Source organism: Dipteris shenzhenensis, chromosome 2 (assembly GCF_047967505.1).
Source record: "Dipteris shenzhenensis isolate YYH24624 ecotype China chromosome 2, Dip_SZ_1.0, whole genome shotgun sequence".
In the NCBI taxonomy this organism is placed as follows: domain Eukaryota; kingdom Viridiplantae; phylum Streptophyta; class Polypodiopsida; order Gleicheniales; family Dipteridaceae; genus Dipteris; species Dipteris shenzhenensis.
In genome coordinates this window covers 766,432-782,175 of record NC_141597.1, presented here as the reverse complement: position 1 = coordinate 782,175, position 15,744 = coordinate 766,432, and the positions used below count along the sequence as shown (strand labels likewise).

Genomic DNA, 15,744 nt, shown 5'->3' with positions numbered 1-15,744 from the left:
TAGACTTATCATGCTCAAGTTGACAGTCTAGTAACATAATAGAAGTATTATCAGCTTGAATAGTTGCAGAAGTATCTTGTACAAGAGAATCCTAAGAAGTTGAAAACATTATTGTCGATGTAGATAACACTCTCCAAGCTAGATGTTTGCCACTACCCAATACCATCTTCTCCTATCGTGAGGTCTCTGCTTTGATTTGTATTGATCTTTTAGGGTAGTACCCTGACAAAATATAAAGAGGGGAGAGGAGAAGAGTGGAGATGAGAAGAGAGGGCACAGCTAGAGAGCACACCACAAATGACTAACTGTACACTAGATTTAGTTGAAAATGTAGAATATATACAAACCCATTTAGGGTTAGGGTTAGGGTTAGAGGATCTAACCCTTTCCTTTATAGCACTCTATTGGGTTAGTGCTATGCACATATGATCACATGATGGTGCTATGTACAAGTGATCACATGATGTTGAGCGTGAACTCTCAACACCTTCCCTCAAGATCAACATCATGAAGTAAGATGATGATTCTCGGGAATCGAAGAAGGAATGAACATTACATTCCATCATACCCCTTTAATGGGAATGTCCTTCCTTTGTGTCAAACCAAGAGCTAGTCGGTGTTTCTTGAATAGCTCTTTACCGAGTGGTTTGGTAAAGATGTCTGCATCATTCTCTTTACTAATCATAATGTTGTAGTGTGATGTCACCAAGTAACAGTCTTTCTCTGATGAAGTGCTCTCTGACATCAATGTGCTTTGTCTTGGAGTGATATACTGGATTCTTGGCCAATGCTCGAGCCGATTGGTTATCATAGTATATTGTTGTTGGCTTTTAGTCATCAAAGTAATCTGTTTCTGACAATAGTCTTCTGAGCCATATAGCCTCACATGCACCTATAGTGATTCTTGCTGATTACCTTCATTTTATACAGTTGTATATGGAAGCACTTTAGTTGAGTACCTTCGCCTAAAGGTTGCCAATTGAGGACAACTGTTTTAGTGATGGAGGGAATGTAACACCATGGTTTCACTTTGTCTATATTTTTGGGATATTATTATTTGAGATCTCATACTCACTAATTACATGTGTATAATTTTTGTGGTAGGACTTCATTTTCTAGCTAGTCATCTTCAGCTCTACCATGTGCACATTTTAGTTACAACTCAAAATACTCTCTTATCATGGTTGATCACCATGTATGGCTATCTTTAGTATAGCATAAGTCACTTTCCTATATGACTTCCTCAATTCATCGCTTTCAATGCGTTCAGTTCAACCAATCTCTTTCTATGTGACACCAATATAATATATCATTTCCAGTAAGGATCATGATGGATATTTAGAAATCCATTTGAGTCACATTAGGTGGTAGGATGTTCAGAAATCCATTTCACTCACATCACATGATGGATGTTGGAAGCTAGTGCATGGGGTGGACTTCACCATACGAAGTTATTAGCCAAATGATTGTCTTACCAGATCACCCGGGATATATCAAACCTATTACACAAATTGAAAAAATCCATTAAATTTTGATTATATTTTAGGGTTAGGGTTTAGGGTTTAGTATTTAGGGTTAAGGATTTAGGGCTTAGGATTTAAGATTTAGTGTTTAGGGTTTTGGATTTATGATTATGTTTTTAGGGTTTAGGGTTTAGGGTTTAGACACTAGGGTTTAGGGTTTAGGATTTAGCATTTAGGGTTTATGATTATTGTTTTAGGGTTTAGGATTTAGGATTTAGGTTTTAGGTTTTAGGGTTTGGGGTTTAGTATATAAGATCATGAGCTTAGAGTCTAGAATTTAGGGTTTAGGATTGAAAATTAGGTTTTAGAATTTAAGTTATAGGGGTTAGGGTTTAAGGTTTAGGGTTTAGGGATTATAACTGTTATATAAGTTTAAGAGCTTAGATTGTATAACCTAAGATTTAGGGAATTTAGGATTTAAGATTTAGGGTATAAGATTTAAGGTATATGGACTATATAAAATATGCATTCCAAAGTATTTAGTTTAGATATATATAGACTATATGTTATATGCTTTCCAAAGTGTTTTGTTTATAGGTACGATCCTTTGCAAAGGCTTTACTTTAAGTAAGTATAAGTCTACCTAGTCAAAGTATCCTACTGAATAGGGACAAGCACATAGGCTAAAAGCACACCGATTCATATTTTCTTACATTCATGCTGCATGGTATATCAAAAGGTACAATCCTTTGCAAAGGCTTCACTTTAAGTAATTATAAGTCTACCTAGTCAAAGTATCCTACTGATTAGGGAGAAGTACTTAGGCTAAAAGCACACCGATTCATATTTTCTTACATTCATCCTGCATGGTGTATCAAAAGAAATGAAAAAGTATGTGATAAGAAATATTCAGAAGAAATATGTATTCCATATCATGGACACCATGGATATCTGGTGGTTGCTAAAGTAAAAAAATGATATGGATGCAATGATACTGTAGTTTTGTGCAAAGCCTTAAACTTTGTTTAAGGCTTTTGCAAAGTATTACACATAGTAACAAAGGTAAGTAAGTATGCTAAACCTCTTCTAGATTCTATGGCTTTAAATACCTACCTTACAAATGCATTATCTAATTTTTCATTCTTCGACTAACTAACAAGTATTATACACATGAAAGAAAAGCATATGTGCTAAAAGTACGTGTGTAAAATCTAATATTTTCTTATTTTTTAAATTAATTCAATTCTTTAATTGACTACTTTTTAAAATTGAAAGGTTATTAGTATATAATCTACATAATTTTAAATGTTATTAATGTATAATATTAATAATTTATATATTTATTTAAATGTATATAATAATTAAATGATATTTATATTAGTTTTTAAGTTAATAATGTATAGAATAGCAATATATTCACTAATTCTTCATTGTTTTAAGAATAAGTATTATATAAAGCACATATGCTAGAAGACCTCCCTTTCAAGTTATATTTTTTAAATTAATGTATTTATATATTTATTTATATAATAATTATATTAATTTATAGATTAATAATATATATATTTAACAAAATTATATTTTAATATTAGTTAATAAAAATTTATTATATTATGGAGTAAAAATATTATAAATGGATTTCTTATATTAATAAAGTGTCATGAGAAGAGTTTTTTGGAAAGATTTATGATTAAATTTTGTTTTGAAGTTGTTGCATGCGCAATAGGTAGTGAGGTTTGAGTGGTTTTGAGGTTGAGAGAGAAATTTGTAATAAAGTGTCGTGAGAAGAGTTTTTTGGAGAGATTTATGATTAAATTTTGTTTTAAAGTTGTTGCATACGCAATAGGTAGGGAGGTTTGAGTGGTTTTGAGGTTGAGAGAGAAATTTGTAATAGATTGTTTTTTTTTGTTGAGGGGTTTTTTGGAGAGATTAATGATTAAATTTTGTTTTGAAGTTGTTGCGTACGCAATAGGTAGGGAGGTTTGAGTGGTTTTGAGGTTGAGAGAGAAATTTGTAATAGATTGTTCTTCTTTTATTGAGGAGTTTTTTGGAGAGATTTATGATTAAATTTTGTTTTGAAGTTGTTGCATACGCAATAGGTAGGGAGGTTTGAGTGGTTTTGAGGTTGAGAGAGAAATTTGTAATAGATTTTTTTTTTTGGGGAAAAATTGTTGCGTGCCCAATAGGCTAGGAGAGAAATTTTTGAAAATAGGTTGTGAGAGTTTGACCGTCATCACCTTCTTTTCTTCTTCTTCCTCCTCATGCTTTCTCCTCTGCCCTAAGGCCTCACTTTGTGTCATGCCTCTGCATCTATCTAGACCTGCACTTGTACTCCACCATTTCCCCTTTCCATCTCTTGTCTTCACCTCATGCTTCTCCACCTCGGCGTTTTTCCTTTCTACCTCGGTATCTCTTCTGCACACACCTCTGCGTTGCCACGGGCTTCTGATTGCTCTCTTGACCTTGCCCCGTTCACCGTTTTTCATCACCTCTACTCCCTTTCCATCGTTTGTGCCTTGAGCACTTACCCGTTTCATTCCTGTGCCTACCGCATTTTCATTGGTCACCTGCACGCCTTCAGCATTTTTCTGACTTTCCTTTGGGCCTACCACGTCACTTGGTCTTGGGCTTGCACCTTCCGTGCTCCTCATCCCACCCTCCTCACACTTGAGCGTTTGTTTAATTTGACTTTGGGACAATGGCACTGCTCTTCGTTTCTTTCACGCCTCCCGCACCTCTCGTGCCTCTCGTCTCCGTCACTACGCCTTTCACGCCTCTGGTCACTGTTATCGTGCTTCTCGCGCCTCAGGTCTTCACTATGGTTATAGCATCTCAGGGGTTCGCACCACCTATTTTCACCAATGCACCTCTCGGGTCATTGCTTCCACACCTCGTGCCTTCCGCGCCGTTTCCCATGCATCTCACGACTCCTGCGCCGTTCACTCGGGGCTTTGCACCCTCCATGCATCTCACGGCTCTCGTGCCGTTCACTCGGGGCTTCGCACACTCCGTGCTACCCACTTGGGGCCTCGCATCTTCTGTGACGTCCATCGCCTCGGTTGGACCCCAAGTCACCTGTTTGCTGATCATCCTACTTGGCGCACATCTCACACTCCCACGACACGGTTCTACTTCCCTGCTTCCATTAGTCATCCCTTTTGTCTCTTTGGCCATTGTTTCAGATCCGGTTCTCCTTTCTGCTTGGGCCTGCCACCATACCTGACTCCACCTGCGCCTTTCTTCCTCCTCCGAGTCCTCATCTTCACTTTCACTTTCCGAGCCGCTCTCTGACTCTCGCTGTTTCATCCTCCGTTTCACTCCCGGACTCCTCTGTATCATCCTCCAACTCCTTCTTCACATATAGATCCATCACCAACTTAAACACCACCATGAACTCATAGCGCCACCTGGCCGTTTCACCTCGGTGTCATACGGCTAGCCATTCCAAGTACCCCATATCCTTGCTCAGGAGGACATTCACCCACTTTGGAACTGCCCTCATCACATCCACTGTGGCTTCCATCTCTGGCTTCCCACTCCTCATCACCCATAGTATTGCCTCCTTCCCTTGTGCGTAAGATTGACTTTGCCCGTCACGTGATGCAATACCTCGATACAGGATCCGCCTCGAAGGCTCGCGATACCTTGAGGTTTGCTCTGCTACCAAGTGTAAGGGCCCGATAGTTCTGGACTTAGTCTCCGGTTGTGAGCACCTTATGTCGGACCCATTTCCGAGTCCCAACCTCCCTTACTGTCTCTTTTTGATACCAAATCCCCTTTATGCGCAGCTTAGCCAACACGACCCCTAGCACGGGCCATTTGCCGTTTATCCCACTTTACCATGCCCCACTGGGCAAGCCCTTGGGCTTCACGTTCTTCGGTCTGCAGAATCACACGGGTCACCAAGACCCCTAGGAATGTCCACCGTGCAACATCTTGATCAGCCCATGTTTCTTTCCTGGTTAATGGTCATTACATGGGTCGGCATGTTTGACCCCTTCGGGCTCACCTCGAGTCCCGGTTCAGTACCCAAACAGTTCACGGTTTATACAATGGTATGGAGAACACACATGGCCCTCACCGTTCCCCACTCACTTTCACATGCCCTCAACTCGTCCCACGTTTTGCTTTCCCGTGCGTGCACTTCAACGTGCACCACAAGATCACAACCCACAAGATGGCATGATGACGTTACTTGCAAGACGGTACTAGATGGAGTGCCAAACGGTCGCTAGAACGCGCTTGATTGCAACAGAAAGTATTTACAAGCAAGAGGGAGCATAAAGGGCCACTGACGTTTTCCTCATCCAAAACAACCTCGTATGAGAGAGCACTATCCTCCATATAATAGTGGCTAGCCACTAGGCACCGCGGCGCCTCCCTTTGCCCCAAAACGGTCCGAACACTCACGGTAGGTCAACCCTAACGTTGACTTCCTTATAATAGTTGTGAGGGACTAGGTTTTCGGGCCTTAGTTTTTCTTCCTATGCAGTGGATATTTCTTGACTCGGCCCCCTCACCTCAGGCGCACCTAGGACTCACTAGCCCTAGATGCACCGGGAGCTATTCTCAGCTCGTTTGCGTTCTGCGATGCCTCTGCGTTTTCCAACCAAAACGGGCCCTAGCACGTCCGGCACCTAGACAGCCATTTCCACTCCCAACCACAATGCATCCTCCCCTAGACCCCGACGCCTCTGCGTTTAGCAGCCAAAACGGGCCCTAGCACATCCTGCCCCTAGATGATCGTTTCCACTCCCAGCCATAGCGCGTCCTCCCCTAGACCACCGTTCACGGATTCTCTGATCCTCACGCCCCTTTCCTGGGCCACTGCTCCTCAAATGGTTCCAGCTCCCCACTTGTATCCCGGCCTACCGGTGAAGACACACAGACTCACGGGCTTGCGCAACACCTGACCTTCCTTGGATAGGATCCTCGATTCATAATTCACATGGAATGCCCACCACGCGATGTTCCACCTTTAGCTTAGCTTGCTTAGAAGGTTACACAACGGTTCACGAATATTTACAAGGGTATGAAAGGAATGGGCCGCTCAGCGTTCCTTGCTCACTTTCACGTGCACTCACACCCTTCCCACGTTTTGCTTTCCAATGTGTGCCCACACAAGTGCACCACGAGATCACAACACGTAAAATGGCCCGAGACGTTACTTGCAAGAAAGTACTAGAAAGAGTGCCAAACAATGCCTTGATAATGCTAGACTGCAAGAAAGAGTATTTACAAGCAACTGAGTGCACGAGGTGCGTAAAGCCCGCCACGAGTGGTGCGCGCTTCATGCCTCAGCCGACATGACGGCATAGGTGGGCCATCGAAAGCCCGCTCTTGTGCCATTGCATCGGCTTGCACTGACCAGCACCCCGCATCGAGCGGTGGACCAGCTCTCACCGTTCCGCATCCGATCGGGGCGCACCCGCAGCCTCCATTCGCTTCCCTCCTAGCAATTTCAAGCACTTTTTAACTCTCTTTTCAAAGTCAGGACTTTTCATCTTTCCCTCGCGGTACTTGTTTGCTATCAGTCCCTTGCCCGTATTTAGCCTTGGATGGAATTTACCACCAGCTTAGGGCTGCATTCCCAAATAGCCCGACTCGCCAACGGCACCTTGCGAAGCAACAAGGTCCGAGCTCGACGGGGCTCTCACCCTCTCCGACGCCTCTTTCCAGGGGACTTGGGCCCGGTCTGTTGCAGAGGATGCCTCTCCAGACTACAATTTGCATGGCGAGGCCGCACGATTCTCAAGCTAGGCTCTTTCCGGTTTAGGGAAATCCTCGTTAGTTTCTTTTACTCCGCTTAGTGATATGCTTAAACTCGGCGGGTAGCCTTGCCTAATCTGAGGTCCATGTTCCAATACGGGGGGAGCTCGTCGGCACTCGCACATGCACCTCTGGGCGATTCATCTGCAAACTACTGCCCCATGAGGGGCGGACCACCCTTGTGACACCTCGCCACTCGGTGCCATAGATCCATTTCAGCCGACCGCACCACCCCAGAGAGGCATCATGGATGGCTAGCTCCGCCGCTCGGCCCCTCTCAAAGAGGAGGGGTTAGGGGTGTGGTTGTGGTGAGGACGCTCAGACAGGCATGCCCTTGGACAAGTCGTGGATGCAAGTTGCATTCAAAGACTCGATGATTCGCAGAATTCTGCAATTCACACTATGTATCGCATTCGCTGCGTTCTTCATCGTTGCAAGAGCCAAGATATCCGTTGCTGAGAGTCGTTTTTACTTGTGTTACATCCTCCACGAGGGAGGGAGATCAGACCGTCGCATTTCTACGGTGCCTCGCACCCCCCATGAAGGGGGCGAAAGGTTTATCATGCAGCCCCGTGCTGAGGCACGGAGGAGGGGGCTGCCCGTGCAGCAGACGAGGGAAGATCCCCAACCCTGCTGCACAGCTGACGGGCCACCCGACCTGATGCCACGCCTACTTTCGCCCGGCTTCGGTAGGGAGGGTGGCGCTGACAGTCATGCCTTTGAGTGCGGCCCCTCGACATTACGTCCATGGTTGACAGTGTTTCAAACAAATGTGTGTCAATGATCCTTCCGCAGGTTCACCTACGGAAACCTTGTTACGACTTCTCCTTCCTCTAAATGATAAGGCTTAATGAACTTCTCACAACGTCACCGACGGCGAACCACCGGCGTCACTACAATTCGAAAACTTCATCGGACCATTCAATCGGTAGGAGCGATAGGTAGTGTGTACAAAGGGCAGGGACGTAGTCAACGTGAGCTGATGACTCGCGCTTACTAGGAATTCCTCGTTGAAGATCAATAATTGTAATGATCTATCCCCATCACGATGAAATTTCAAAAGATTACCTAGGCCTCTCAGTCTAGGTCGTAAACTCATTGAATTCATCAGTGTAGCATGCGTGCAGCCCAAAACATCTAAGGGCATCACAGACCTGTTATTGCCTAAAACTTCCATGGCCTAGATGGCCATAGTCCCTCTAAGAAGTTGGCCACGAAGAGGATCCTTCGTGTAACTAGTTAGCTGGCTAAGGTCTCATTCGTTAATAGAATTAACTAGACAAATGACTCCACCATCTAAGAACGGCCATGCACCACCACCCATAGAATCAAGAAAGAGCTCTCAATCTATCAATCCTTACTATGTCTGGACCTGGTAAGTTTCCCCGTGTTGAGTCAAATTAAGCCGCAAGCTCCACTCCTGGTGGTGCCCTTCCGTCGATTCCTTTAAGTGTCAACCTTGCGACCATACTCCCCCCGGAACCCAAAAACTTTGATTTCTCATAAGGTGCTGGCGGAGTCATCGAAGTAACATCCGCCAATCCCTAGTCGGCATCATTTATGGTTGAGACTAGGACGGTATCTAATCGTCTTCGAGCCCCCAACTTTCGTTCTTGATTAATGAAAACATCCCTGGCAAGTGCTTTTGCAGTAGTTCGTCTTTCATAAATCCAAGAATTTCACCTCTGACAATGAAATACGAATGCCCCCAACTGTCCCTATTAATCATTACTCCGGTTTCGAAGACCAACACAATAGGACCAGAGTCCTATCACGTTATTCCATGCTAATGTATTCAGAGCATTGGCTTGCTTTGAGCACTCTAATTTTTTCAAAGTAACATCGCCGAATCCACGTCCCAAAACCAACTAAGGCCAGGAGCGTCTCCCCAAAAGAAAGAATGGAGCGACCAATGCACACCAAAAGATGCGGACTACTCACCCCACCCTGAGATCCAACTACGAGCTTTTTAACTGCAACAACTTAAATATATGCTATTGGACTGGAATTACCGCGGCTGCTAGCACCAGACTTGCCCTCCAATGGATCTCGTTAAGGGATTTAGATTGTACTCATTCCAATTACCAGACTTGTAAAAGCCCAGTATTGTTATTTATTGTCACTACCTCCCCGTGTCGGGATTGGGTAATTTGTGCACTTGCTAGCCGTTTCTCAGGCTCCCTCTCCAGATTCGAACCCTAATTCTCTGCACACAATGTGGCATGCGGTTGTGGGAGGCAACCCACCCCGGGAGGGTGAACCGTGCTCATCGACAAGGGCCAAGGCACACCCTGCCATCCAAAGGCATTTCGCTTGCCCACAAAACGCGTCACCTACACATGCCCGGGTACCGCACAAGGTAGGTCCACCGGCACACGAGGGTCACGAATGGCAGCCCAAGCACCTTTCATGTTGCCTTGCCTATCGCACTTCGGGGCTGAGCTGAGGCGACCCAATGCCATTAATGGTCGGATCGCCCGTTCCGAAACACACCCATTTAGAGTGACTCACAACCCCCAGGATCAAGTCCTCACGGAGCTGGAACCCATCAATGGTCTATCGCACAAGGTTCACCACCATCTGTAGGTATAGAGGCCACAATGTCCATCTGCGATGGGAAGCACTGACGAAATCCTTGATCATACAGTGCCCAAACGGTGGCATGCCCATCTAAGACGCTACTTGCAGTCCCTCATCGCCTACTAGATCGCCGACTGCAACGACCGTGCCCAATCTCGCAAGACGGGCATGCACGAAAACGGCCAAAACGTTCGGTAGAGAGGAGGGTTCACCCACCCATGGAGCCTTCAGTAGTCACAAGAGGGGTGGGGGACCAGATGCCTCACCACACCACGACCCTCGTTCAATGGTCGGCCTTTGCCCACAAGCAGGAGAACCACTCCCCATAATATAGTTGTAAGGGCCCGGTAGTTCCGGACTTAGTCTCCGGTTCTGAGCACCTTACATCAGACCGTTGCCGAGTCCCAACCTCCCTTTATGTGTCTTTCTGATACCAAATCCCCTTTATGTGTAGCTTAGCCAAACACGACCCCTGGCATGGGCCGTCTGCCATTTATCCCACTTTGCACCACGCCCCACTGGGCAAGCCCTTAGGCTTCACGTTCTTTGGTCCTCAGAGTCACACGGGTCACCAAGACCCCCCAGGAGCATCCACTGCATGACGTCCTACTTAGCCCACATTTCCTTCCTGGTTAACGGCCGTTACATGGGTCGGCACGTTTGACCCCTTTGCACTCACCTCGAGTCTTGGTTCGGTACCCAACGGTTCACGGTTTATACAATGGTATGGAGAACACACATGGCCCTCACCGTTCCCCACTCGCTTTCACGTGCCCTCAACCCGTCCCACGTTTTGCTTTCCCATGCGTGCGCTTCAACGTGCACCACAAGGTCACAACCCACAAGATGGCATGATGACGTTACTTGCAAGACGGTACTAGATGGAGTGCCAAACGGTCGCTAAAATGCGCTTGATTGCAATAGAAATTATATACAAGCAAGAGGGAGCATAAACGGATGCTGATGTTTTCCTCATTCAAATCAACCTCGTATGAGAGAGCACTATCCTCCATATAATAGTTGTAAGGGCCCGGTAGTTCCGGACTTAGTCTCCGGTTGTGAGCCACTTACGTCGAACCTGTTGCTGAGTCCCAACCTCCCTTAATGTCTCTTTTTGATACCACAATCCCCTTTATGTGCAGCTTAGCCAACACGACCCCTAGCATAGGCCATCCGCTGTTTATCCCACTTTGCACCACGCCCCACTAGGCAAGCCCTTAGGCCTCACGTTATTCGGTCCACAGATTCACACAGGTCACCAAGACCCCCAGGAACGTCCACCGTTCAACGTCCTGATCAGCCCACGTTTCTTTCTCGGTTAACAGCCGTTATGTGGGTCGGCATGTTTGACCCCTTTGGGCTCACCTCGAGTCCCAGTTCGGTATCCAATGGTTCACGGTTTATACAATGCTATAGAGAACACACATGGCCCTCACCGTTCCCTACTCGCTTTCACGTGCCGTCAACCCGTCCCATGTTTTGCTTTCCCGTGCGTGCGCTTCAACGTGCACCACAAGATCACAACCCACAAGAAGGCATGATGATGTTACTTGGAAGACGGTACTAGATGGAGTGCCAAACGGTCGCTAGAACGTGCTTGATTGCAACGGAAAGTATTTATAAGCAAGAGGGAGCATAAACGACCACTGATGTTTTCCTCATCCAAATCAACCTCGTATGAGAGAGCACTATCCTCCATATAATAGTTGTGAGGGACTAGGTTTTCGGGCCTTAGTTTTTCTTCCTATGCAGCGGATATTTCTTGACGCGCCCCCCTCACCTCAGGCGCACCTAGGACTCACCAGCCTGAGATACACCCGGAGCTATTCTTAGCTCTTTTGCGTTCTGCGATGCCTCTGTGTTTTTCAACCAAAACGGGCCCTGGCACGTCCTGCACCTAGATGGCCGTTTCCACTCCCAACCATGACGCGTCCTCCCCTAGACCGTGATGCCTCTGCGTTTACCAGCCAAAACGGCGGGCCTTGGCACGTCCTACCCCTAGACGGCCGTTTCCACTCCCAGTCATAGCGCGTCCTCCCCTAGACCGCCGTTCACGGATCCTCTGATCCTCACGCCCCTTTCCTAGGCCACTGCTCCTCAAACAGTTCCGGCTCCCCACTTGTATCCCGGCCTACCGGTGAAGACACACAGACTCACGGGCCTGCGCAACACCTGACCTTCCTTGGATAGGATCCCCGATTCACAATTCACATGGAACGCCCGCCACACGACGTTCCACCTTTAGTCCAGCTTGCTTAGAAGGTTACACAATGGTTCACAAATATTTACAAGGGTATGAAAGGAATGGGCCGCTCATCGTTCCCTGCTCACTTTCACGTGCACTCATGCCCTTCCCACGTTTTGCTTTCCAATGTGTGCCCACACAAGTGCACCACGAGATCACAACATGTAAAACAGCTTGAGACGTTACTTGCAAGAAAGTACTAGAAAGAGTGCCAAACGATGCCTTGATAATGCTAGACTGCAAGAAAGAGTATTTACAAGCAACTGAGCGCACAACCGCATGTTTACGTTTTCCTGCTGGACAAAACCTCACATGTAGGGGAGACCATGACCTTCCAAAAACTCATGGATTAAATCTTCAGCCCTTTTCACTCTTTTTGTCTTGTTTATATCGATGATATACTTGTATATATTAAGGATCTTCCCTCTCATCTCAAGCATTTGTAGATTGTATATGATCTCTTGAACAACAAAGGTCTTGCACTTTCGACAAAGAAAATTATGATCGGGTAAGGGCATATAGAATTTCTTGGTGTACATATCCATAAAGGTGCCATCTAGATGCAAGATCATGTTCTTAAGGCCCTCCTTGCTTTTCCAGATGAAATCTGTGACCGAACTCAGCTCCAATGATTCCTTGGCTATCTCAACCATATTTTGCCTTTCTATGAGCAGCTGGCCAAAGATCGCTTCCATCTATAGCTATGTTTACACAAAGATGGATCCCCCTGGGGTGAAGTTCAAATAGAGGCTATCCGACATATCAAGGAGAAAATTCTGAAGTTTCCTTTGCTCAACATCCCCTCTACCACAGGCACCCTAGTCATCAAAACCGATGCATCAGACCAATTTTGGGATGCAGTCTTACTTTAGTAAACCCCGACACAAGAAATCATCTGTGCTTTCCGATCACAGTCATGTTCTAAGGAGCGGAACTAAACTATCACTCTATAGAAAAGGAAATCCTTGTAGTAAAACATGCCATCCAAAAGCTTGAACTCTTCATCCTCAATTGAGAGTTCATCGTGCGCACCGATAATCAAAATTTTAAAACTTTCTGCACGAGACGCATTGACAAACAAATTGGAAGATGCCGCCTTGCCAGATGGCAAGAATTCTTCACCATGTATGATTTCACTGTTGAATGGAAGAAAGGTAGCACTAATGTCCTTCCTAACATGCTATCTCGTTAAGGTGCACCTTTTTGGGCCGCCCACAATAATGGCTTACTTCTACCCACAAGAAATCACGAGTATGGAAATTGCAACGAAAACCTCTACCTCTTACACGCCCTCTCTTGGAGCTACAACCCTAAACCCAAAACCCTAAATCCAAAACCCAAAACCCTAAAACCCTAAAACCCTAAACCCTAAATCGGTTGTTGATAATCATTCCAAACTAACAAGATTTCTCTCCTCCTTCTTCAATAAAAACTCGCTCCTCTTGTCGCACCCGCTATTCCAAGCATTACTCCTCTAAATGCTCTTGCGGGTCTTCCACATTTCCAAAAGTTGGCAAGCTCCACTAGCATCACCGCTATCCTCGCCGACCTCAATGCTTCCTCCACCGTCGAACATTCAATGGCAATCATAAGTCTTCTTCCTCTAGCCGCTTTATATGTGGGAAAAAGGGTCATTTTGCACGCGATTGTTTGGAGCACCCTGGCAACTCCCAGCCATGACAATTGAAGGGTTTCCTTGCAATGGTCAATCATCCTGACAACTGGGAAGTAGTTTCTCAAGGTGTCATAGACGAGTCTCTTTTTGAATGTTCGAAATCAAATACTCTGCAATGCTTTCACTGGCAACTCAAGCACGATGATTCTTATGATTCCTCCAACGACTATCTGTATTCAGTCCGCTCTCATGAGGATGACCCGTATATTTATAGTTTTGTGAATTACCCTCATCAACGAGGCCTGCTCTACATTGACATCGACATATCCTCTGGTTTAGAAGATAGTACTCCTGAAGAGCCTCTTCTTCCTAATATCTATGCCCCCATAGCAATTGGGCACAGCTCCTACAGAGGCCTTGCAAGAGGACGAGGTTTCCGTTGCAGTTTCCATACTCATGACTTTGAAACTTATGAAGAGCTTTCTGACTCCTCTCTAGCTCCTTCTTCTTCTCCGATGCACAGACTCACTCCTACAAACCAATATTCAAGTTCGTCTGTTTTCTATCCTCTGCATAGTGTCCATGATTCTTCAAGTTTTCTTCCTCTGCCATTATGGCGCACTCCTGTCCATACTCTTTCTACTCCTGCTCCACCTTCCCAACCAGTTGCCCCTAATACTTTGCAGTGTCCTTCCTCTTTTGACTACTTTGAAAGCTTGGAGAAGATCATTGAGCCTGTAATCTTCTACATCAAATATTCTTAATTTGGAATGGGGTAAGAGAGTGAGAGCAAACACTTGTTAAGGGGCTTGTAGTTGATTACAAGCCACTTTTTCCTCTCTTCTGTTTAGAGTGTTTGTTCACATAAAAGGCAGCTGCAGCCCATTCAGAACGAGGCTCATAAATAAGACCGATCGTAAGAAGCTGAGAAATTTCCTAATTGGAGAGGACTCAGTCTTGTTGAGTAAAACCATATGGGGAGACCTGATGCTAGAATACATGCTTGAATGCAAGCAGAGATTCACTGCTACAAACCGTTCCTGCATTTGTTGAAGAGAAGAGAACATTTTTGGATTGAGAGCTCGAGGGGGAGTGTTGAGATATCGAGCTCCACTCATGATATGCCAGGGTGACCGTTGTGCATTTATGTCACCGACTTGTTAGCTGCAGATGTGGTTGGTACACCGCCCATGAATAATAGCTAGATGACAAGTATCTTTATGTACTCTAGTTAGTGGCTCAGTTAGTATGCCACCTAGGTTAGCTGAGTTTGGTTTGAGACCCACATATAGGGTTCACCTATTCCTTTTGTACGAAGAGAGAATTCTTTTGGCTTTCACAACTAAGAAGAGGAAAACAGTTTTCAGCCTCCACCTTTGTGTGTATTCCCCCATTGTGTATGTGAGAAAGCTGCAAGTGAGACTCCTTACTTCTCTCCCACTCTCTTCACAGCAACTACCCAGAATTGGTACAGTAGAATTGACAAGTATTTATTTGATCTGGGATACATGAAATCCAATGTAGATCATACTCTCTACTACAAAGTTCAAGGGGAAGACATTACTATTGCACTTTTGTATGTAGATGATATGATTGTGACAGGAAGCAAGGATAGCTTCATCAAAAAACTAAAACAAGACTTATCTGCTGCAAAGTTCGACATGAAAGATCTTGGACCTATGCACTATTGTCTTGGAATTGGGTTTTGGAGAGATTCAGATAGCACATTCATGAGTTGGCTCAAGTATGTTGACAATATCCTAAAGAAGTTTCATATGGCAGATTGCAAGATTGCAGCCACTCCCATGGAACAGAGTTTGAAAATTACTAAAGATTTAGAAAAGCCTACAGTTAATGACAGGTACTACAAGCAGCTCATATTATCTCTTATATATCTGACTATCACACGGCTAGATATTTGTTATGAAGTAAGCTCACTAACACAGTTTATGGCAAATCCAAAACAATCTTACTGGAATGCAACCAAAAGAGTCTTGAGATACATTAGAGGTACAAGACAATTTGGGATAGAATATAGGGGAAGTCATCCATGATTGCATGGATACTATGAC

General features: G+C 45.2%; 1 non-coding gene and 1 pseudogene across 1 annotated transcript; both read right to left on the bottom strand.

The window, feature by feature from the left end:
* Nucleotides 1-7,544: 7,544 nt before the first annotated feature.
* Nucleotides 7,545-7,696, bottom strand: LOC147904189 (5.8S ribosomal RNA). The gene has a single exon (XR_015543671.1). It is a non-coding gene; the product is annotated as a 5.8S ribosomal RNA (ribosomal RNA).
* Nucleotides 7,697-8,010: 314 nt separating this feature from the next.
* LOC147904188 (18S ribosomal RNA) lies at nt 8,011-9,615 on the bottom strand (annotated as a pseudogene).
* Nucleotides 9,616-15,744: the final 6,129 nt, after the last annotated feature.